The sequence below is a fragment of the Mobula birostris genome, chromosome 8 (genome assembly GCF_030028105.1).
Source record: "Mobula birostris isolate sMobBir1 chromosome 8, sMobBir1.hap1, whole genome shotgun sequence".
Taxonomy (NCBI): domain Eukaryota; kingdom Metazoa; phylum Chordata; class Chondrichthyes; order Myliobatiformes; family Myliobatidae; genus Mobula; species Mobula birostris.
Genome location: NC_092377.1, coordinates 79,302,518 through 79,327,653, shown reverse-complemented (window position 1 = coordinate 79,327,653; position 25,136 = coordinate 79,302,518). Strand labels below are relative to the sequence as shown.

General features: G+C 41.2%; 1 protein-coding gene across 11 annotated transcripts in view; it reads left to right on the top strand.

The window, feature by feature from the left end:
• The window catches only part of plcb4a (phospholipase C, beta 4a), a 568,665-nt gene that overhangs the window by 59,670 nt on the left and 483,859 nt on the right, over nt 1-25,136 (top strand). For 8 of the 11 annotated variants that reach the window (XM_072265516.1, XM_072265515.1, XM_072265510.1 and 5 more), the window contains one exon: nt 13,712-13,832. The exons of 1 other annotated variant lie outside the window; for it this stretch is intronic. The gene's annotated coding sequence lies outside the window, so the exon portion shown is untranslated. The remainder of the gene's footprint in view (nt 1-13,711; nt 13,833-25,136) is intronic. 2 more of the 11 variants (XM_072265513.1, XM_072265517.1) reach the window with 1 other exon arrangement.

Genomic DNA, 25,136 nt, shown 5'->3' with positions numbered 1-25,136 from the left:
GCAGATGCTGTGCATATTTTTTGAAGATTAACACACCTAATGTTTTCTCAAGGTCCCTTCTGTTTTTCTGCATAATATACTTCTGTAATTAAATTAGTTGCTTTTTATTTATTTAACAAGCTGGCATTTACTTCCTAACCCTAATTAACCTCAAACTGTGGCTTTCAAGGTCATTTTAGAACTCTTTGAGAAGGCACTGAAGATTCAGTAACAATGGTTGGTCCAGGTTGTATGTAGGTTGATTTTAAAGGATGACAAATTTTCTCCATGAAGCACAAGAGAACCAGAGGCATTTTTGCAACAAACCAGTGGTTTCTGCATGTGATTACTATTTTTTAAAGCAAACTCTAGAATATTAATCCAATTTAAATTGCACTGGAATAAGAGTTGTTCCAGTTTGCTTGTGGACAGACAGATATGGGTAAGTAACATTCAACTCAGTCATTGTGCACATGATGTATGTGATTTGCAAACTGGTCATCTAGTCTGTGCGCTAGGTTTCACCAGTGCAGAATAATCCACATATTCCACTTAGAACACCATGATATGAACGTAGAATTTTCCTTTGTCAGTGTCCTAATTAATGATCGAACAAGCAATTTACATCTTCCTTGCTGTTTACCAGAAGTTCAAATTAAATATTTTGTGATTTGCCTGCTTTCAAGACACTGCAGTTATTTATTTTTGCTTCCACCGGTTCAAAAAACACAAGGATAATAGTACATGTTTTTGTTTCTCAGCTACTTGACCACAAAATTGAAAATGACGACTCTCCCTTTGAGAATAGTGTCTTCCCTCTCATTGCCTTCTCTTGTTTGATGAACTAGCCTCATTCTTCCCAATGCTACTGTTGCAGGAACTGCTTTGCTTGCTTCTGCAAATACTTTTCCAAGACAGTCAAGAGGAGAATTGAAAGAAAGGTAGAAGGAGTGAATAGGTTGATAGAAGAATACTTAAATTAAAAAAAAAGAACATTCAGTCACATTGTTTTGTGTTTCGTCCAAGAGACTGAATGTTGATCTTTCATATTTGGTGCACTGGGCCAGTGCTGCACTGTCAAATGCTTTGCCTTTTCAGTGAGGCATTGGCCAGGTCCTACCGGCTGATGCTCAGTAACACTGAAGGGAGCTGCTGGTTCACTTGTGCACATGTGCATTCAACCAGAGAAGGTCATGTGCTCGTTCATCAGACAGCCCATTTTATTGCTGGACTTGGCATGAAGTCCAGTAGCAGTGTGGTGATCCCTTAAGGAAGGATGTAGGTAGCCTGCACGTTGTATCCCATGTGGGAGTGTATCTGCTTAGTCTTATCAGAATTTATTACTTGACTGGTACTGTAACCAGAAATGTGGATTACCTAATGCAGGGGTCCCAACCTTTTTTGCACTGCGGACCGGTTTAATATTGACAATATTCTTGCGGACTGGACGGCCCGGCTGGGGGGGGCGATGGTAGGGATGCCAACGGACAGGAGTAGCAGTCAAATACGTTGTGTTTACCCCAGAAAGACTACAGTGACCAAGAAGCCTTGCGCGGGCACCAGTGCGCATGCGTGTACGTGCCGGTATTTCTTTCTACAAATCGTTTTTGGCGATTCTGTTCCGGGAGGGGGGGGTGTTAATCGCGACTGGAATATAGGTGATAATTAGCTAATACACTCAATTTCATTTCTAAAAGGGTTTATCTAACGAATTTAATATTAAACACACAGCACGTATTTTCCTCGCATGAATATAGTGATAAGTCAATTATCAGGGGAGCTTGAAGTAAGTGTTGAACGAACTTCCAGTAGAAGTGGTACAGACAGGTTCGATATTATCATTTAAAGAAAAATTGGATAGGTATATGAACAGGAAAGGAATGCAGGGTTATGGGCTGAGCGCAGGTCGGTGGGACTAGGTGAGAGTAGTGTTCGGCACGGACTAGAAGGGCAGAGATGGCTTGTTTCCGTGCTGTAATTGTTATACGGTTATATAAGTAAGTCAATAGCAGCATAACATTTTAAGTAACATTTGGATATTAAACACACAGCACATATTTTCCCTGTATGAACATATAAAATCATTGCAACACACCAATATCGCTGAATCAGTGGGAGCCCTGGGCTTGTTTTCCTGCAGCGAGACGGTCCTATCGAGGGGTGATGGGAGACAGCGATACTCGAAGGGGGTTCTTTATGTCCAGTCTATTCCGCAATTTAGTTTTCGTTGCATTCATTGCAGAGATATGTTGGAAATGGAAGCAACTTTTTCAGTGCTTTCGTGGCTGTCTCAGGATATTTAGCCTTGACTTTGATCCAGGATGCTGGCAGAGATGTTATGTCAAACATACTTTTCAGCCCGCTGTCATTGCAAGCTCCAGGAGTTGATCTCCTTCCCGCACTGACATGGATGATGCGTGGGTAATGACCTCGCGTGCGTTCAATCTCAACAGAGGGCGTGACAGGGAATGAGGAAAGGTGCAGCTGACTCTCATATTGTTTCCTCGCGGCCCGGTAGCACATGCTTTGCGGCCCAGTGGTTGGGGACTGCTGATCTAATGAGTTATCACAGTTTTAAGTATTTCCTTGTATTTGAGTTTAGGAAAGGAGGATTTGGAAGCTGTGAAGCTGCATATACCATAGAAAATTCTGGATTTCTGTGGTTACAGGAATTGCCAAAGTAAAGAGACTAGCAATACACAGTATAAAGACCTTATTGGGGGTGGGGAGAGGAGGTGGGATGGAGAGAACTGGACTTGATTCTTTGCTTTATTTTTAGTTTTATTTAATTTGATCCTTTGAAGCAATGTGACTGTCACTTCCTTTCAGAGAGCTCCTGACTGCAAAATGTCATGTTTTTCAAAGTCAATGAACAGCAGATGCTGAAAATCTGGAATATAAACAGATTGTTGGAGACACACAGAGCAGGTCAAACAGCATCTATGGAAAGCAAAATAGTGGAAAATCAGAGCAGGTCAGAGGAACAAATGCCAGTTTCAAGTTGTAGAGAAGGTTTGGAGGGGATGATTTGGACAAAGGGTCGTGAAGCCCCTGTGGCGAAGCTAGATTTGTCAGGGGTCATCCAGTTGATGAGCTGTTGGGGCCATTTAAGGAAAAGGGAAAAGTAGACCTGATGCTTTGAGGTGAAGGCAGTTAGAGAATGAAAATAGAAAATGGAGGAATGTGAGAAGGTATAAAACATAGTGTGTAGGATACAATTTAGAAGAGAGGCTGTGTTAATGGAGAAAGACTGAGCCATTATCACAGAGGGATAGCACACAGCAGAAATGCCCCATTCTGACGCAGACAGAGAAAGCAAGGTACCTGAAGTTGTGGGATTTGATCACCTGCAAGATTACTGTGTGTCCAGATGGGGGCGGTGGGTGAGGTGCTGTTCCTCAAACTCATGTTGTCCCAGTGCAGGAGGCCACAGACAGAGGGGTCACAGTGGGAGATGGATGAAGAGCTAAAATGGCAAACAAGATGGAGCTCTGAACTGTTTCTGCAGGCTGAATGCAGGTGGCTCTGGAAAGCAGTCACTGCTCAGCATTTGGTTTGTGCAATTATGAACACCAAATGCAGCACACTAGCTTGTAATAAGTTCAGGTGGGAGCCACTTTGTAGAGCTCTGGGTCTCTGGTGGAGAAGCATCAGATGAATGGATGGGTGTGCCTTCATCTGCAGTTCTTCAAGAGAGTGCAGAAAGATGGGGTTGAAAAGTATACCAGGGAGCCACAAATTAAATAGTTTTTGTGAAATGCCGAAAGGAGAAGAGGTGATGTTTGTTGTTGGAACCTTGTCAAAGTTGGTGAAAATTGTGGTGGATTGGGACATTCAGACCAAGGAAAGCCTATCCTTTCCCTGGAGGGTTCGGATGAGAGCAGTGATGTAGGAAGTGGATAAGATCTAATATACGGCTCTTTCGACTATGATAAAAGAGAATAAAAATGGGAAACTGACAGACCCCCATTGCTATCTCATCTTTAGTTCTTCCCACCTTGCTGCCACTATGTATTGCATTCATTTTTCATAGTTCATCTGTCTTCATCTTTTCTAGTGATGGTACTTTTCACAGAGGTGCCTTTGGCATGTCTGTCTTCCTTCCTGAACTGTGACTTTTCTTGTTCCCCACCTTTTGTCTTATCACCCTCCACATTATGTTTTTGTGTTGCTTTTGATCGATTTTTTTTTTGATTATATGGCGAACAGAAAAAAGCCTCTAACCTCTTTGCCTAACTGAAGAACATGTTTGTAACAACAATGCATGGTGAAAGACAGTTTCTTTTCTCCAAATGTTTTGTGGGTGTGGGTGGGTGGAGGTTAGAATTTTTCCTTAATCATGTGTGCTAAAATGATGAAAGAAACCATGAAATGCAGGATTGAAGAGCAATTGTCCTGAGTATTATGACCTCAATCCAGTTGACTGGTTTGCTGCAAGTGGCAAAAGGTCACGGTACCAAGCCAGACTTGTTCTTACCAGGGAGGCTCAAAAGATCTCATTGTGGACTGTTCAATTTTTTTTGTAGCTTGTTCCAGTGAGGTTCTGTTGTCTGTGTTTTGGATTGGTAAGAGACAAAATGGAAATATTATTTGAATCACATCATATATTATTGTTGATAAATAAGTATTTGCTGGCCCTAGGCTACTGCAAAATCTTGGGTGTAAACTTGGTTCATGAAAGGCAAGTAAATTTGGGTGGACGCTTGGTGGTGGGATGCTGAAGGAATCCTTTGAATTAGTCGTTAGGCAGTCTGTACTCGTGTGTGTGTGTGTGTGTGTGTGTGTGTGTGTGTGTGTTGGTTTTTCTTTCTTTGGGAACTCCAGTCCAGTGAAGCCCATGAGAGGAAGATAATTTGGCTGCAGAAGTATTTCATTGTGGGTAAGGTGACAGTGTGGATGCATATGTGTACATTGCCAGGAGGGACACAGTGTGATAATAGACTAAAAGGAATTCCATTGTTCTGCATCTCTTGATTTTGCCAGGAGCAAGATGAGTAGTGTGTAACACACACAATGCTGAAGGAACTCAGTAGGTCCGAGAGGAATAAAAAGTCAAATGTTTCGAGCCAGTACTCTTAAATGAAAGGGCCTCTGGGACAACAAACAGGAATTAAGTATAAGGTTAAGTGGCAAATCAAGAAAGGCCAATTTTTATGGTGACTTTCAATGAAAGAAAATACTGTAAGGATGTAGTAATAACAAAATAATGAAGTAATTTATGTTACTTGAATCATTTGCTGGTTATGAAATGACAGATAAAATGATTAAGGGGAAAAAATGTTGCAGCTGCTGGAAATATGAGATAAACACTCGTAAATACTCTGCAGGTTGAACAGATAGAGAAAAGAATTATGGTTTTCAGTAAATGACCATCAGAAATGGGGTAAAAGTAGAAGTAGGTTTTTAGATGTAGGAACCATGGGGGGGGGGGAGGAGCTCTGGCTTAGAAATGAAGGAATAAGGTATCAAAAGATCAAACAGGTGGTTGCTAATACAGAACGATCAGTTGCAGTCATAAGATGAAGTGTCTTAATATCGATTACCTAAAATTGTGGAACTGCACATTGTAATTCGAAGTTTGAATTTGGGGTGGTATGGTGCTCTGCTCTGGCAACACAGATTAAATCCTGTTTGCATGGAGATTCCATGTTCTCCATCTGGTTGCATGTGTTTCCTTCAGACGTTCCAGTTTCTTCCCACACCTTCCCACATGTTGGATGGTATGCTGATTAATCGCTGTAAATTGTTTCTGGTCTGTGGGTGGGTGTTAAAATCCAGGGTGTGGTGGAGGGAGTTGTTAGAAATGTGGGGAGATTAAATTGGGATAAGTGTATGATAGCTGATAGGAATCTGATGGGCTAACGGGCATGTTTCTATGCTGTATGGCTGTGATCCCTATGATCTATGTTGTAAAATTTTTATAATCACAGCTTCACAAATGGCGCTATTAAATATTCTATTTCCTAATTACTCTGGTTCTTTATCTGAAACAATATCAGATGTTTATCTGTGATATACCAATGAGTCTGCTATATTTTGTAGCCAATTTCATTACAACTGAGAAATTAAATCTGAATTTCAAATTGCTGATTAATACTATCTAATTAATCTTAAAACAAATGGGTGTTTCAGAGTAATAAGGGTTAAATTTAAAAATGAGTACCCTTGGAATTAAATGCTGTTTCATTTAATCATTTTTCAAGCATAGAGTTTAAATGAACAAAAATGTCATGTAATTTGATGTCAAGCATATTAACTGTATTTTCTGTGAATTACTGTTTGCAAGAATATTGACAAAGTTGATGATAAAACTATGATGTATCATATCCTTCTCTCCCTCTCTCTCTCTCTCCCTCGTCCCACTTTTATCTAGATCACAATGTTGCTTGGTGAGATCGAGATATTGCAGCTAAAGACCTACAAAAGATTAGAAAAAAAAAGATCTTATGTGCCTGTTGTGTCATTAATGAAATTGCTCTTTTAACCTATGAGACTCAGATTGATTTAGAATTTTGCTTTGCCCTTGCAGTAAATTGGCAATACTACTCAGTTCTTGTGGGTGATAAGGTTCTGAAAGACCACAGAGTGATAGCTTCCTACAACATCTGGCTTGCTTATGATTCATCTAGCTGCTTGCCTTCCTGTGAGTTCCATCAAGGGAACAAACATTTGGTGACAGGACAGTAGGTGCAATAAAATACTTAAGGGTTGTCTCTGGCATATATCCTCGATTCCTCATTGCCCGGAGCAGAGGATGTGGTCAAGATCAATCACATTAAGTGCTATGGAGTCACATGTAGACAGATCAGGTAATGGAAACAGATTTGTTCTCTGAAATACAATATGAGTGAACAAAATAGATTTTTTGCAAGCCATCCAGAGGTTTCATGGTCAATGACGTTAGTTTCATGACTGAAACTAACTTGTGTTTTTAAAACTTTATATTTAATTAATTTAAATTCCCCAGCTGTCAGATTTGGGTTTGAATGGTTCATTCCTTTGGCTCCTAGTCCAGAAACTTAATCATTGAGAACCAGTTGTCTGTTTCCGTGCTGTTTGTCAAAAGAATGATGCTCGGTACACAGTATCAGACATTGTGATTTCTGAGCATTGAGCAGTCCTTTGCTATGAAGTAACTAGAATTTGCTTAAACTGTCAGTTGTTCTATGAAATGAATCATGAATGACTTGGCTGCAGAATGGTTTTGTGGCTTCTAAAGTGGTTAACACTGCTAATCTGGAAAGTTTGTAAATTTGTATGTACAGTCTGCCACATGAGCAGGGTTTCTATGGTGCTTCTTAAGAAAGGACTTGAGTTTTTCTCAGTGTTATTTTGAAGGCTCCTACGGTGGCCTTGGGCCACATATTCTTTAGAGGCACTGGAGGTGCTGTAATTTTTGTCCAGAAAATGTTTAATTTAAGCATATCCTTGAGCAGTACACCCAAAATGCTGGAGGAACACAGCAGGCCAGGCAGCATCTATGGAAATGAATAAGCAGTCAAAATTTCAGGCGATACCCTTCATCTGGAAAAGAAGGGGGTTAATGCCAGAATAAGAAAGCAGTGGGAGAGGAAGGAGGACAAGTCAGAAGGTGATAGGTGAAGCCAGATATTGGGGTAGGGGGAAGTACTGGGTTGAAACCCTTCACCAACTTGGGACTTGTCTGCTGGACTGTGAGATTTCCTGTACCTTGGGATGTTAATATTAAAATCCTAATGCTCTTATAGTTCATTTGTTTTAGAAGGTACACAGACGAGTTAGATTTAGATGTTGATAAAATTTTCTGGGGTCCTGGTGAATTTGAAAACAGTGAGAGGAGTTGAATCCCCAGTGAGCTGGAAGGGAGCACAGGAAATGTCACCTGGTTAGCTTGATGCCAACCATCATGAATAGTCGGATAGGGCTTATCAGAGTTTTACTCTATTGATCTGAATGGAATTGCAAATTTAACAATCAGGCTTAAGTAGTATTTTTCTTTGTACCTTCTGCCTTCTTAACAGGTGCCGTCTGTTAAGTCCATCAGGCGTTCCACTGGAATGCGTTGCTATCTGGGCTATGTCTGTTTGGTGATATGATATTTGGTTCTGTGGTAAAGTTGTTTATTTCTCTATCAGAATTATTGCATATTTCAAAAGAAACCCATTTGGTACAGATGCCAAAATTTATTGGTTTTATTCATTAAATTTAGAATCTTAACATTTGTGGAATTGTTTAATGTCTGATTTTAATTGTGTATTTATGTGACATTGTTCTTCAAATTGTTATCAAAATATTTCTTTTGTTTAGTTCTTGATATTTTTGGTTCTTAATCATGCTTTCTATTTCATTCCTTACTTTGTGATATTTATAGTGCTGTGTTGGTTGGTTGGGAGTTGTCCGTAATGCCCAGCAATGACAGGAAAACTGTGTGCGAGAGTTTTTAAACTGGAAAAGCCATTGCACTGGGGCAGTCCCACTGTCTTGACCTCAGGAGATTAAGTCCAGTGGTATGAGCAAGTATCACAAACTGGGGTCAGTGGATGACCATGGCCTATACTGTGCCTTGTCGTGCCTTTTGCTCTCCATGGAGCCGTGCAGTACCGCCTTCCTGGCCATTAGATCCCACTGCAGATCTCATCTGCCCAGTCTGCCGGAGCTGACTTCACAGGCTGGGAGAGGCATATTCCTAACTCACCAGGGTATGAGGTGGCCAGTTACCCTTGCCTCGTTTAGCCCGCCTGCCGAAGTGGTTGTGGCTGCTGTTGCATGCAAACAGCTACTTGAAGCCACAGGTGAGGGCTGAGTGCCCATTTGTGGACCGAAGGAGAGTGATCTGGCCCAGACTGGGCACGGCAAGCCCCTTCATTGGAGGTGCTACCCCTCCCTGGAACCCCATATATCCCAATATTGATTTGCAGGGTACTAGTTGTATTTAGAGTATAACAAGTTAATTATGAATACTAATGTGCCCTGCAAATTAATTTTTCCTGCACTGATAATTCTGTTGTATATTTTGTTGCTCTCCCTGATCCAAAGTGTTAAGGCTCACGGAATGTCAGGCAAGTTTGAAAATTGGATCCAAAAGTAGCTTGGCGGTAGTAGACAGAGTGATGGTAGAGGACTATTTTTGTGTTTAACGCTGTTCCACAGAGATTAATGTTGGGACTTGTGATAGGCATGAATGATGCAGATGTGGATGTAGGAGATGTGATCTGTGAGCTCACAGATGACTGAAGATTGGTGGAAATTTTGACCATAGTTTTAGGCTGCAGTTGATATCAATATGATTTATGCAATAGCCTGAAAAATGGAGTTGGAGTTTAAGCCTAAGGTATTGCATTTTCCAAATACCAATGGAGCTAGGCCTTGCATCTTGGCAGGTAAACTCCTAGGGAGAATTGAGGAATGAAGGGGTCATGGTATACAAATCTAAAGACCCTTGAAGGAGCAGTTCAGGTAGATAAGAAGCCAAATGGGATATTGCCCTTCATTTGTTGGAACAGTAAATACAAAATCAGGGAGCTTATACTTCAACTTCATAAAAATATTGGTCAGATAACACCAGTTCTGATTACCATGCTTTAGGAAAAATTAGATTCTGCTGAAGAAGCAGATTAAGGGTAAAGAGTAGAAGATCTAGAGGGCATCTGAAGGAAATCTTTCACCAGGGCTGAACAGTGAGTACCTGAAATGTACTGCTCATGACAGTCATGGAAGTAGAGTCACTGACGGCATTTAAATAACTGTCTAGACAAATAAAACAGAGGGCTCCGAGCCAAGTGTTGGGTGTGGTTGGCTGAACAGGCTTGTTTTCACCTGCCATTCATTCTTGTTTCTCACTGAGGAATCTTAATCTCATTTGATCTGATGCGGATGTGTTTCTTTTCATAAATTTCCTTTGACATTATATAAGTTCTGGCTTTTAGTGGCTGGCACTTCTTTTCGTTAAGCGTGCTTTGTCCTTTCCGCAAGCTGTTCACTATGATCGGTTGTTCTTGCTCTGTAAGCCTTAATTTAGATTCTTTCTGCTTTTCTCCCCATTTATCAGAGAAATGCACATTTGCTAGATGGATTATGCTGCATTTTCTGTTCGTGGAAATCCGGTATCTTATCTATCCACTAAAGTAGCATGGTTGGCTGTTTGATATTTGGGGTTTGCTGCTGCTGAAATCAGTACTGGATTTGCCTTTTTTCCTAGAATAAGATTGACTTCTGGCTCTTTTGTCAGTGCCAAAGGTTCATGTCATTATGATGAACTGTTCTGTGAAGAGGAGGAAGTATTCTTTTGATGTAACTTTGGCAAACTTGCTATCACTTTGCAATATCACTTCTTTCAGGAGTGGAACGATTTCAGATCTTGCAACATCAGGCTTGGTCCAGTCACATCCTGATATTCTTCTCCAACAAAACTCTAAAAATTTTCTTTGGTTTTGCTGCCTGCCTAAAATATGGAGGAATGCAAGAGTTAATGAATTTGTGGAACAATGATAATTGGGAGCGTACAGGAGCATACCACTATTACAGTGTTAGCAACTTCAGTTCAATTCTACCACTGACTGCAAGGAGTTGGTGCGTTCTCCCTGTGACTGTGTGGGTTTCCTATGGGTGGTCTCGTTTCCTCACATTTCCCAAAGTCACAGGTTAGTAGGTTAATTGGTCACATGAGTGGGCAATGTGGTCCTGTTACCATGCTGTACCTGTAAATGAATAAAATGTCCTTTAACAGGCAGTAGTCTTTTCTCCTTCCCTTTGTTTTTTTTTGTTTGATTCTCATTCAATATTTGTTTTTTTTTTCTGTCACTGACTTTCTGACTATCATTCCTTTTCACTTGGAAAGCGTTTATATGTTATCTTAGTGCTGTCTTGGGCTGGCTAGTGGTGCAATGACATCAGCGCCAGATTCTGGAATGAAGGTTCCAGGGTTTGAATCCAGTCGGAGCCGCTCCCGAGTACGCTTTCCATCTGTGCCGGGTTGAGTGTCGAGATCTCAACTCAACCTCGTAAAATAAAGGGAAAAATACTGCAAAATGTCTGTGTGACGAGTGGCGCGCCACACAGTCTCTCTCTGTTTCACTCTGCGCCTTGTAAAGGCGTGAAAAAGACATCGTCCTGCAAACATCGCACATGCATGCACGCACATGCTGCCGCGCGCACACAGACGAACAGGCATGCACACGCCAAAAAAAAATATATCTTAGTGCTGTCCGCTTCACTTAGTGTTAGACATTGGGCTGAAGGTATCCTCCTCACTGAGTCCTTTTCTTTTGCTACAATCTGCTCAGTACCTACTCTGGGATACATTCACCTGAGGCATCTGAGTAATTTCAGAGGCGTAATTTATTTGAAAAGGTGGATGTAAATGTGATCTCAAGTCTTCATCAAACAATAAAACTGATTACACTTCAGGTTTCAGAGGAATTTCATTCTCTGCCTTCCAGTTTTGGACTAGTCTCACTCAGATGGCTAAGTCAAGGCAAACCTGCTATAAGCTCACCCTGAATTTGCGGTTTTAAACTTATTACCACACAGAGGAAGCCAACTTGGTCTATCAGGTCCTTGCTGGCAATCCACTGGGCAATCCCATCAATCCTCTCATTTCTGTGTCATCCATTTTATTTGCTCCCATTTGTGCATCAACACTTTTTCTTTATCCACTTAGCTACAACAATCTACAACCTACTTACATTTCTTTGGGATGTGTGGAGTTATTGGTGCGCATTGAAGACGTGGGTTGACTTGGGAAATGTGTATTAACTGAGTCAGGATTGAACCTGGGTCCATGGAGCTGTGGGTCATATTTTCCCATGTGTAGGAAGCATGTATCTATTTCTGTCTGTCTCTATTGTATTTTGTGCTGTGTGCTTATTATGGGTAGTTTGTCCCTTGGGTTGGGGCCTGGGAGAAACAAAGAGTTTAGTTGTATATTCATGCTTTGTCTTTAGTTCAGTTTAGTTTGCCATAGCCAGGGAATGGGGGAATGACTTTTTTTTGTTGACTGCTTAAGTATTCTTAAACATGTTTAAGAACAATTGGGTTAAGTACATTTAAATATGCTAATACTGTTTAGCTCATAATATTGCAAGTTTTAATCTCATTTGGTGTTTTATTGTTTCAAGAATGTTCGTTTAGCAAGTTTCTTAATAAAGGATTGAACGTACCTTCTTTGATTTTACAAATTCATTATTGTGGATAGTGTGCCATACAGTTCCAGTGCTTAGTCTCTGAGAAGCTTTGAATTGTTTTAAAGTAACTGTTACACTATTAACTATTCAGTGTTCCTCCCTATTTTGAATCATGTTATAATTTCATAAGAACACAAGAAAATGTGTTAAGACATCCAACCCTTCCAGCTTCTGCCATTCAATATGATTATGATTAATTTGCTCAAGGTTTCAATTCCTCTTGTGTGACATTTCTCTCTAGCCCTAAATCCCCATTTCATGGTGAGCCGTGGTTAAATAGCTGTACATGGCTGAGATGCACTGTTTAGAGCAAATTCCCCTTGCATGTAGTAATCAGTTTAGCTAAGATGGTTTGCTTAAGATGGACTACACAAACTTTCTTATATGAGGGGTGATTGAGTTTGTGGCCTAAGGTAGAAGGAGTCAATTTTAGAAAACCTAGCACATTTATTTTTCCTACATTTACACACTTAGTCCAGTGGTTGTGGAGCATACGGATCCCTTCTTTGTAGAAGTCAGTGTCTTGGACCTCCAGAAGTGGTCCACAGCAGGGGTGATTGATAAGTTTGTGGCCTATGGTAGAAGGAGATGAGTTATTAACTTCAAACTTTCTGCATTTTCACTCAGAGTTGAACTGCTCGTGCACGTAACGACACTTCACCTGTGAGTCAGCTGGGGTGATATACTGCGTCCGGTGCTCCCGATGTGGCGTTTTATATATTGGCGAGACCCGACGCAGACTGGGAGACCGCTTTGCTGAACATCTACGCTCTGTCCGCCAGAGAAAGCAGGATCTCCCAGTGGCCACACATTTTAATTCCACATCCCATTCCCATTCTGACATGTCTATCCACGGCCTCCTCTACTGTAAAGATGAAGCCACACTCAGGTTGGAGGAACAACACCTTATATTCCGTCTGGGTAGCCTCCAACCTGATGGCATGAGCATCGACTTCTCTAACTTCCGCTAGGCCCCACCTCCCCCTCGTACCCCATCTGTTACTTATTTTTATGCACACAGTCTTTCTCTCACTCTCCTTTTTCTCCCTCTGTCCCTCTGAATATACCTCTTACCCATCCTCTGGGTACCCCCCCCCCCCCGTCTTTCTTCCCGGACCACCTGTCCCATGATCCTCTCGTATCTCCTTTTGCCAATCACCTGTCCAGCTCTTGGCTCCATCCCTCCCCCTCCTGTCTTCTCCTATCATTTTGGATCTCCCCCTCCCCCTCCAACTTTCAAATCCCTTACTCACTCTTCTTTCAATTAGTCCTGACGAAGGATCTCGGCCTGAAACGTTGACTGCACCTCTTTCTACAGATGCTGCCTGGCCTGCTGCGTTCACCAGCAACTTTGATGTGTGTTACATATTGATGCTGTTCATTTTGTTAGGAAACTTACCTAACTGAAACATGATTTGAAGATCGCAGTTTAAAAAAAAAATGATATAATGTTTAGCCTTGCTATTGTGCATTGAATGCAAAAGTAACAATCAACTTTCCTGTTTCCCCAACCTGCATCGGAGTCCCACTATTTTTCTTCATCCTAACATATTTTTTTCCTGTTTGTGCAGTAGCCTCTCATGATGACCAAGCAGCTGTCATCTTCCCTAATTAGCCACTGAACACGGGAGACCTGAAAGCAGCATCTTGTGGACGAACATCTTGACTGAACAGGAACAGCCAGTTCAAGAGGTAAGAACTGACAAGTCATCTAACGCAGGATCGGAGGAATGAGAGGGGATAGCTTCAGGTGAGGAGATGCAAAGGGGAGTAGGTAAATGAAAGAAGGTGTATTTTTTTGCATGGGTTGTGCTACATGTAACTCTGATGCATAGATACAAAGGATTCCAATTTCAAGATGAGATCGAAGTTCTCAGTGATCTTGGGAAGATGCATCCATAGTTTTCGGCACTTTAAAAAAAAACTCGACCTTGGGCTCAGCATTGATGCCAACAGGGTCTCCGTTCTCCTAGATCTAAGTGCTGCCCTTGTCACAATTGCCCACAATGTTCTCCTAAGACATCTTGAGAACTGGATTGCCTTTCTGGTAGTTGCCTTAATTGATTTTGTTCATATGTCTTGGAGAGAAAATTTTACATCTGTTTTGAAGACTATTTTGTAAGAGGTAAAATGTACCTTTTGCAGTTGCTCAGAGAAGCTGTCTTGGTCCCCTACTCTTCTCCTTTTTCGTTCTTCTCTTAAGAGACATCATTGGAGAGCATAAACTTTATTTTCAGTTATGTGGATGACACGTTATACTGTACACTCCATCGAGCCTGATGATGATAACACTTTATCTTTTCTGACTTCTAGTATAGCTGCAATAAACAAATAGATAAGCAAGAATTTCCAAAACTAAATCAAACTAAAACTAAAATACTTTTAGTTGGTCTCAAAGCCAAAAGAGATAAAACTCCTGATAAACTTGGGATAAAATCAAAGTAACAAGCCTGGGTGTTAGCCTTGATTCAGATTTAAATTTTAGATCCTACAGAAGGAAATTAGCCAGTGATATCCTACACTTAAGAAATACTGCATTTAGTTAGGTGAAGATGATGAGAGGCATTGATCATGTGGATAGCCAGAGGTTTTTTCTCAGGGCTGAAATGGTTACCATGAGGGTCATAGTTTTAAGGTGTTTGGAAATGGAAATTGAGGGATGTCTGAGTTTTTCACATAGAGTGGTGGGTGCATGGAATCGACTGCCAGCGGTGGTGGTGGAAGTAGATATAATAGGATCTTTTAAGAGACTCTTAGATAGGTATATGGAGCTGAGAAAGATAAAGGGTTATGTGCTAGGGAAATTCTAGGCAGTCTCTAGGGTAGTTTACATGGTCAGCACAACATTGTGGGCTGAAGGGCCTGTAACATGCTGTAAATTTCTATGTTCTCTGTCTGTTTCTGTCATGTAATGGTACTCAAAAACTAAATCACACCTTCATATCGAATAGATTAGATTAATGCAATGCACTTCTTACTGGTCTTCTGAAACAATCTATTGACAAACTTCAAATCATTCAGAGCTCTGCTGCTAGATTCTTAGCTAAAACTAGGAGGAGGGAGCATATGACCCTGTGATTTCAGTCTATGAGGCCAATGTGAGAGCATCCTTCAAGAGAATGAACTCACCGAAAGCATTCGGCTCAGACAGGTTACCTGTCTCAGTACCAAAGACCTGTGCTGATCAACTGGCTGGAGTGTTCACTGAGGTCATTAACCTCTCACTTCTGCAGTCTGAGGTACCCACATGCTTCAGGCAGGTTTCAGTTATGCCGGTGCCTGAGAAGAATATGGTAACCTGCCTCAATGACTATCATCCTGTAGCATTTATATCCACAGTGACGAAGTGTTTTGAGAGTTTGGTGATGAAACATATCGACTTCTGCCTGAGAAGTGACTAGTGGGGTACCGCAAGGCTCAGTGCTGAGTCCCTAGTTGTTTACAATATATATTAATGACTTAGACGAGGAATTAAATGCAGCATCTCCAAGTTTGCGGATGACACGAAGCTGGGCGGCAGTGTTAGCCGTGAGGAGGATGCTAAGAGGATGCAGGGTGACTTGGATAAGTTAGGTGAGTGGGCAAATTCATGGCAGATGCAATTTAGTGTGGATAAATGTGAGGTTATCCACTGTGGTGGCAAAAACAGGAAAACAAATTATTATCTGAATGGTGGCCGATTAGGAAAAGGGGAGGTGCAACGAGACCTGGGTGTCATTGTACACCAGTCATTGAAAGTGGGCATGCAGGTACAGCAGGCGGTGAAAAAGGCAAATGGTATGCTGGCATTCATAGCAAGAGGATTTGAATACAGAAGCAGGGAGGTACTACTGCAGTTGTATACCGTCTTGGTGAGACCACACCTGGAGTATTGTGTGCAGTTTTGGTCCCCTAATCTGAGGAAAGACATCCTTGCCATAGAGGGAATACAAAGAAGTTTCACCGGATTGATTCCTGGGATGGCAGGACTTTCATATGATGAAAGACTGGATCGACTAGGCTTATACTCTCTGGAATTTAGAAGATTGAGGGGGGATCTTATTGAAACGTATAAAATTCTAAAGGGATTGGACTGGGTAGTTGCAGGAAGATTGTTCCCAATGTTGGGATGTCCAGAACGAGGGGTCACAGTTTAAGGATAAAGGGGAATCCTTTTAGGACCGAGATGAGGAAAAACTTCTTATCGTAGAGAGTGGTGAATCTGTGGAATTCTCTGCCACAGGAAACAGTTGAGGCCAGTTCATTGGCTATATTTAAGAGGGAGTTAGATATGGCCCTTGTGGCTAAAGGAATCAGGGGGTATGGAAAGAAGGCAGGTACAGGGTTCTGAGTTAGGTGATCAGCCATGATCATACTGAATGGCGGTGCAGGCTCGAAGGGCCGAATGGCCTACTCCTGCACCTATTTTCTATGTTTCTAAGTAACTTGGATCCACTCCGATTTATCTACTGGCACAACAGGTCTGCTGCAAATACCATTTCATTGGCTCTTCACTCAACCCTGAAAAGTCTGGGCAGCAACAATGCAAACAACACAATGCTCTTTATTGAATACAGCTTAATATTCAATACCATCATCCCCTCAAAACTAATCAATAAGCTTCAAGACCTTGAGCTCAGTAGCTCTGTGGATTTGGATTGGTTTCCTCATTTGTAGACTCGAGTTTGTTAAGATCGGCAACAGCATCTCTTCCACAACTCTCCTTCAGCATAGCTGTACTACAAAGCTGTGTGCTTAGCCCACTGCTCTACTCGCTTTACGCTCATGACTGTGTGGCTCAGCGTAGTTCCGATGCCATACTGAAGTTTGCTGATGACACCACTGTCATAGGCTGAATCGAAGGTGGTGATGATTCACCATGTAGGAGGGAGATTGAAAATCTGGCTGAGTGGTGCCACAACAACAACCTCTTATTCAATGTCAGCAAGACCAAGGAGCTGATTATAGACTTCAGGAGGAAGAAACCAGAGATCCATGAGGTCATCGAGGGATCAGAGGTGGAGAGGGTCAGCAACTTTAAGTTCCTTGGTGTTATTTCAGGTGACTTGTCCTGGGCTCATGTTAAGTGCAATTACAAAGAAAGCACAGCAGTGCCTCTACTTTCTTAGAACTTTGCGAAGATCCGGCATGACATCTAAAACTTTGACAGATAAACTTCTATTGATGTGTGGTGGAGAGTATATAGACTGACTGCATTACAGCCTGAGATAGAAACACCAATGCCTTTGAATGGAAAATCCCACAAATAATGGTGGATTCGGCCCAGTCCATCATGGGTAAAGCCCTCCTACCATTGCGTGCATCTACACAGGAAAGCAACTCCCGCCACCCAAGTCATGCTCTCTTTGCTGCTGCCATCAGGAAGAAGGTAAAGGAGTATCAGGACCCATACCACTAGGTTCAGGAATAGTAATTACCCCTCAACCATCAGGCTCTTGAACCTGAAGGGATTCATTTGCCCCATCATTGAACTCTCCCAAAATCAACGGACTGACTTTCAAGCACACTTCATCACATATTCGTGATATTTATTGCTTATTCAATTATTATCACTATTCCTTTTTTCTTCCTTGATCTGCACAGTTCGCTGTCTTTGTAGACTGGAAGTCCAGCCTGTTGATGCAGACTTTCATTGACTTTATTATGGTTATTGGATTTATTGTGTATGCCTGCAATCAAATGAATCTCAGGGTTGTATATGGTGATGTATAGGTACTTTGATAATAAATTTACTTAAGTTCAAAGTAAAATTTATTATCAAAGTATATACATGTCATAATGTACAACCTTGAGATTCTTTTCTGCGGGCACACTTAACAAATCTGTAGAACAGTAACAGATAGTGAGATAGTGACCTAGACCTTTGAATACCACTCTCGTCCTAACTACTGTGCATCAGCTTCCTGTATCTTTTAAAATGGATTTTACACTTGTTTTTAAAGCTCTCAGGGGTCTGGGACTGGTGTACATCGCAGAATCACTTTCATTTTATAATCCTGTAGAGCTCTCAGGTCGTCTTCCGCAATCACCCTCAGAAAATCAGCTTCTTTGAGCTATACTCCTAAAATGTGGAACTCAATATCTAAACCTATAAAGAATGCAGACTCGGTTGACACTATTAAATGTCAGCTCAAAACCGTGCTTTTAACTAACATCTTTTTGTCTTTTATTTTCATGTTTGCACTTTATCACATTGTAAAGCATTTTGAACTACATTTGTATGAAAAGTGCTCTATAAATAAGCTATTACTGTATTTTATTATTCTCAGCTCAAGGTATTTAAACGTGAGGTTTGGTCATAGCCAAGTGCACTCATTTTTCAATTGCTAGGAACTTTTGAACTATTCTAGTGATGGTTAGTATTGTGGCTTTCTGGAGATTTACATAAATATTGCTGTGTGGTCTAATTATTTAATGTCATTGTGTAGTGACTTTGGGATGATACCAGCTGTACATATTACTATTAGGACAATGTGTTCCCTGTTCATGTTCCATAGTCTTTCACTTCCTCTTTTAATTCAGCATAAGTCTGGTGTTTTTCATTTATTGATTTTTGTATGTTATGCCTGTTTGGAATGGCTATATCTAATAAGCAAGTTGTTCTTGTTTAGTGGTGTTTACTTTTCAGAATTGCATATACTTGTGTGGAGTGCTGGATCCTGTTTTTGTTGATGAAAATATATCCTTGGTTTTATCTGACTGTCGTCAGATAAAATCTGTTTTAATATCTATTATTCCCGTTCCTCCTTCTGCCCTAGATAGTGTTAATCTAAGGGCATTCAAGTATACATGGTGTTTTCTAAAATTTGTTATTATTAAAAAGTTCTTATTTTTCTTGTAAATTTTCCAGATTCATTTTGGTCCTAGATATAATGGCAAAAGAATACATTCGTATTGGTATAGTGAAAGTATGTATTGGCTTTGATATGTTTTTACTATTGAGCTTGTTTGGCAGATTTTCTTTAAGACTTGAAGTAAATTCTGTTGAATGTTTCCCCTTTATTGCACTGTGATCTATTTTCTTTGCTTGTTGATATCCTGGATAGTTGTATTTTTCATATTTATCTATCGGTTGTATTGTATCCTGCTCTGTTTTATATTCTGCTAGCTGTATTGCACCTTTCTTTGTTTAATGTTCTGCACTTGTCCAAAGTTCATGTTTGAAAATAGTTCTACTATTTGATTTAAATGCTTTAGCTTTACTGATGGAGTGTATAATTTCAAATTGCCAGTGTATAGAAGGTGTGTCAGTCTATAATTCATTTGAAACATGAGAACATGAGAAAATCTGCAGACGCTGAAAAACTAAAGTAACACACAAAATGCTGGAGGAACTTAGCAGGTCAGGCAGCCTCTATGGAAAAGAGTAAACAGTCGACGTTTCCAGCCGAGACCCTTCTTCAGGACTCACTGACATTTTGAGCCAAGTCCTTTCTTCAGGTCTGAAGAAGAGTCTTGACCTGAAACATTGGCTGTTTACTCTTTTCTATAGATGGTGCCTGACTTGCTGAATCCCTCCAACATTTTGTGCGTGTACTTGTATTTTGTTTGGTTGCCTCTGATTCGATACTCTATTTTTGTCTGATTCAGTAAATTAGAGAGCAGGTTTAAAGCTAGACAAAACCCTCGTGGGCTTACAGAGTCATCCTAAAAAATGCTTCGTTGTACTTTGGTAATGGTGGTTGTTCTTTTATTATTACTATTGTTACTGTTGGTCTTTTGTTTGCTGTTGCTGTTTTTGGGACCTCGATGAGCACTAATAGCCAAATCTCCCTGCACAGTAAGTAACTATTTTGAAAATCCAATCCATTGATTATAAAACACTTTAGACAGGATGCTCTGATGCCATATCATGGTGTAGTGTGGCATTGTACTTTAAAATTAACATTCAAATTGAATCTGATGACTAGCCAAGAAATGTAAAAATTATGTTCGTCAAATTAAGGAACATTCTATGTCTTATTTGCCCAAAATTCCAATCATTAATTCTCATAAGATTATTAAAGAACTTTGTGCCTGAGAGTCCCAATCTACTAAAATTATTTCCCTTCCACTCTATTATGCTTCAAAGAAGTGTCGTCGTTTTTCTGTATGATGCCTGCCAGCAAGAAATGCCTAATTTTACATTATCCCAAGTGTAGTAGAATAATGAACCTTACACTTAAATCATTCAAATCCATTGGGTGTATAGCTTTGGCACTGTTAGTCAAGTAGCCCCTTAACCAATCACTGCTAAGCAATTAAGCATTACTAATATAGAAGAGCATTAGTGGCTGTCCGTGTATCAACAGCTGCCATTCTCCTGTGTATAAAATAAAATAGTTTACATGTAGTTTCCTCAGATAAACTCGAGCAGGTCGATGGGAGTGGGCAGTTCAAATGGTTTGGTGCTGACTAGATGGGCTGAAGGGCCTGTTTCAGTGCTGTACATTTCTATGACTGAGTCTATAACATGTTGAGTTCAAATGTAACTGCAGCACAGGAGGATCAATCAAATGGCTTCTGAGCAAGAATTTGTATGTATGTCAAGATTGTATCATATGTGGGCAGGTAACACATTTAGAGTGCACTAGACAACGGGGTGACCCGTTGGGGCACCCTTTGAGAGAAGAGTAGTGCAGTCTGATGTGACCTGAATGAACATTAAATTTTCCTGATTGCTGTTGGTATGGCTTTGCTTTGGAAACTGAAGTAGAAAACCTCAGTTTATTAAAGAAGAACGACGTGTAGCAAAGCAAATATAGCTCCTCCTCGTTTAACGAAGGACACTTCTAATGGCATCATTTCTGGTTTATCTGCCACCCTTGTGCCTCTCGTTGTCATTCTGGAGACGTGCAGACCTTTCATTCCCTGTCTCTTCATCTCTTCCACTGTTTGTTGTTTGTTTCTGATCCTGGAGACGTGCATGCCTCTCCTCCTCTGTCTCTTCTCTCATCTTTTTTTGTCCTGACTCTTTGATCCTGGAGTTGTGCGGCCCTGGCCTCATCCGATTCTTGTTTTCTCCCTCTCCTTGCCGCTTCCCGACGACGTTTGGCATCATCTCTTGACCATAATATCCCCCTTCCCTTTCCACGCGGAATAATTAGGCTGACCATTTTTTTTTTACCCTAATGCTGGATAGAAGATACGAAGCAGTAACACCAAAGGATGCTGATTATTCTTGATGGTGTGGTTGGCGCTCTCCTAAATGGACGTGATATAGTCACCGCTGTCCTTTGACTGCAGCAAAGGGTTTTATGGGTGGCTCGAAGTACGTCATTACAATAAAATGTAATTATCCCTTATTAATGGGTGACAGTTAGATCTGTCCCAATCCTGCACATGCTGATGGTGATTAGCAGAATGTGACCCCTCGAAATAGTGCTGCTCTGCCCTTTTGCTCCAGTTGGTGTCGCTACTGAAGCTGGCCATGTGCATGCATCAGGCTGTCATGTCCCGATTTCCATGATGGCGGATCAGCTCTCGGGTGAAAGGGAGCCTGTTGATTTTTGCAAATGTGCAATTTTATGCGAAGATATAACCCTGAACTTTGCCAGCATTCTGCAAGTTAGCACATCATAATTTGATTTAGCCAAAAAAAGTGCCGCTGTAATGCATTGTTTGTGCTAATTGGAGGTCACAAACAGACAGACAGACAGAGCATGAGAGTTTTAGTAGTATATAGATTGCATAGTATTCATTCGGAGAACTTTATGCTTATTGGATCCTTCTGATAAAGGGCTTTCAGATTCCGTGAGTGAATGCATGAATATTGAGGTTGTTTCTATCACGATTTTCTGTCCAAAGACCTAAAGTTACAAAGTAACTTAAAATGTTTTCTCCTTCTGAACTGTAAAATTTTAGATACTTGTTTATGGAATGAAGATATTTTTTGAGAATTTATAAAGCTTGCAATGCGAAGAAACTGCTAGAGTTGGTATCAAATTTACTTGAGCATTCCTGATTAGCTGCTGAAACTTTGGGAGATACTGACAGAAGCTTAATTTCCACTGACAGCTTGCCAAATGTTAGTTGGGAGAACTTGAGGCAGTTCTCAGTCAGCGATTCTGTGTATTATTTCCAAATAAGTATAGAGCTCACTTCTATTTACTGGCTCTGCAATCCATCCAGGTTAGCTACGCTCCACCAGTATAAATTATAGTAGTTGCTTCTGCAAATGCAGTTTAAACATATCAGAAGGCAGGAAATAGCATGAAGAATCTGCAATTATTAAGCAATTTCCTCTCAACAGCTTCAATGATTTTCTCTGCTTCATTTAAGCATCATTTCTATCCTCTTTTGTTTTTTCTCTGCCCTCTGCAGCATATCACCCGTGAATGCACCAATTTCATTTGGTACTTTATGGATCATGCTGTAGATTTTTTTTCTTTGTGATGAAGGCCCTTTCTACATTGGTCGATTATCATCTCAGCCAAGGAGGTCAGACGGATGTGATATGGAGTTGCTGTCATATAAAAAGTTAGTACTGTCTCTATTGCAAGGCAACCCAGAACTCAGAAACTGCAGTCTTCCTATTCAGCAAGTGAACTCAACTAAGAATGCTGTCCACTTCATAATGCACAGTGATGGTGAGTGGTTTATTCAGTGGCGTAGTTTGAGGTTTCCCAAATTAGTCAGCAGGCCAGGAAGCATTGATGGAAAGGAATAAACAATCACTGTTTCGGACTGAGAACCTTCACCAGGACTGGAAAGGAAGGGGGAAGAGGACCAGAATGAGAAGGTGGCAGAGGGGAAGAAGCACAAGCTAGAAGGTGATAGGTATAGCCAGGCAGGTGGGAGGAGATAATAAAGTGAGAAACTGGGAGGTGATAGCCAGAAAACATAAAGGGTTGAAGAAGGAATCTGATAGGAGAGGAGAGTCAGCTATGGGAGAAAGGAAAGGAGGAGAGGCCTCAGTGGGGAAGTGACAGGCAGGTGAGAAGAGGTAAGAAGGAAGCCAGAATGGGGAATTGAAGATGAGTGAAGGGGGAGGGGAAAATTACTGGAAGTTAGAGAAATCTGTGTTCTTGCCACCAGGTTGGAGGCTGCTCAAACGGAATATGAGGTGTTGTTCCTCCATCCCGATATTCCATTTGGGTATCTTCCAACCTGATGGCATGAACATCGATTTCTGTAGTAATTCTGTCATCCAAATCATATAATGTGAAATGCAGCGGTCCCAACACCGGCCCCTGCACAACACCACTAGTCACCAGCAGTCAAGCAGAAAAAGCCCCTTTTATTCTCACCCTTTGCCTCCTGCCAGTCAGCGAATCTTCTATCCGTATTAGTATCTTTACTGTCATACCATGGGCTGTTATCTTGTTAAGCAGCCTTGTGTGCATCATCTTGTCAAATGCCTTCTGAAAATTCAAGTATAAACCTGCACCGCCATTAAGTATGATCATGGCGGATCATCCAACTCAGAACCCTGTACCTGCCTTCTCTCCATACCCCCTGATCCCTTTAGCCACAAGGGCCATATCTAACTCCCTCTTAAATATAGTCAATGAACTGGCCTCAGCTGTTTCCTGTGGCAGAGAATTCTACAGGTTCACCACTCTCTGTGTGAAGAAGTTTTTCCTAATCTTGGTCCTAAAAGGATTCCCCTTTATCCTCAAACTGTGACCCCTCATTCTGGACTTCCCCAACATTGGGAACAATCTTCCTGCATCTAGCCTGTCCAATCCCTTTAGGATTTTATACATTTCAATAAGATCCCCCCTCAATCTTCTAAATTCCAGAGAGTATAAGCCTAGTTGATCCAGTCTTTCATCATATGAAAGTCCTGCCATCCCAGGAATCAATCTGGTGAACCTTCTTTGTACTCCCTCTATGGCAAGGATGTCTTTCCTCAGATTAGGGGACCAAAACTGCACACAATATTCTAGGTGTGGTCTCACCAAGACCTTGTACAACAGCAGTAGTACCTCCCTGCTCCTGTACTCGAATCCTCTTGCTATGAATGCCAACATACCATTCGCCTTTTTCACCGCCTGTTGTACCTGCATGCCCACTTTCAATGACTGGTGTATATTGACACCCAGGTCTCATTGCACCTCCCCTTTTCCTAATCGGCCACCATTCAGATAATAATCTGTTTTCCTGTTTTTGCCACCACAGTGGATAACCTCACATTTATCCACATTAAATTGCATCTGCCATGAATTTGCCCACTCACCCAACCTATCCAAGTCACCCTGCATCTTCTTAGCGTCCTCCTCACAGCTAACACTGCTGCCCAGCTTCGTGTGTTCCGCAAACTTGGAAATGCTGCATTTAATTCCCTCATCCAAGTCATTAATATATATTGTAAACAACTAGGGTCCCAGCACTGAGCCTTGCGGTACCCCACTAGTCACTGCCTGCCATTCTGAAAAGGTCCTGTTTATTCCCACTCTTTGCTTCCTGTCTGCCAACCAATTCTCTATCCACATCAATATCTTACCCCCAATACAGTGTGCTTTAAGTTTGCACACTAATCTCCTGTGTGGGACCTTGTCAAAAGCCTTTTGAAAATCCAAATATACCACATCCACTGGTTCTCCCCTATCCACTCTACTAGTGACATCCTCAAAAAATTCTGTGAGATTCATCAGACATGATTTTCCTTTCACAAATCCATGCTGACTTTGTCCGATGATTTCATCGCTTTCCAAATGTGCTGTTATCACATCTTCGATAACTGACTCTAGCATTTTCCCCACCACCGATGTTAGGCTAACCAGTCTATAATTCCCCGGTTTCTCTCTCCCTCCTTTTTTAAAAAGCTGGGTTACAATAACCACCCTCCAACCCTCAGGAACTAGACCAGAATCTAAAGAGTTTTGAAAAATTATCACTAATGCATCCACTATTTCTTGGGCTACTTCCTTAAGCACTCTGGGATGCAGACTATCTGGTCCTGGGGATTTATCTGCCTTTAATCCTTTCAATTTACCTAACACCACTTCCCTACTAACATGTATTTCCCTCAGTTCCTCCATCTCACTAGACCCTCTGTCCCCTACTATTTTC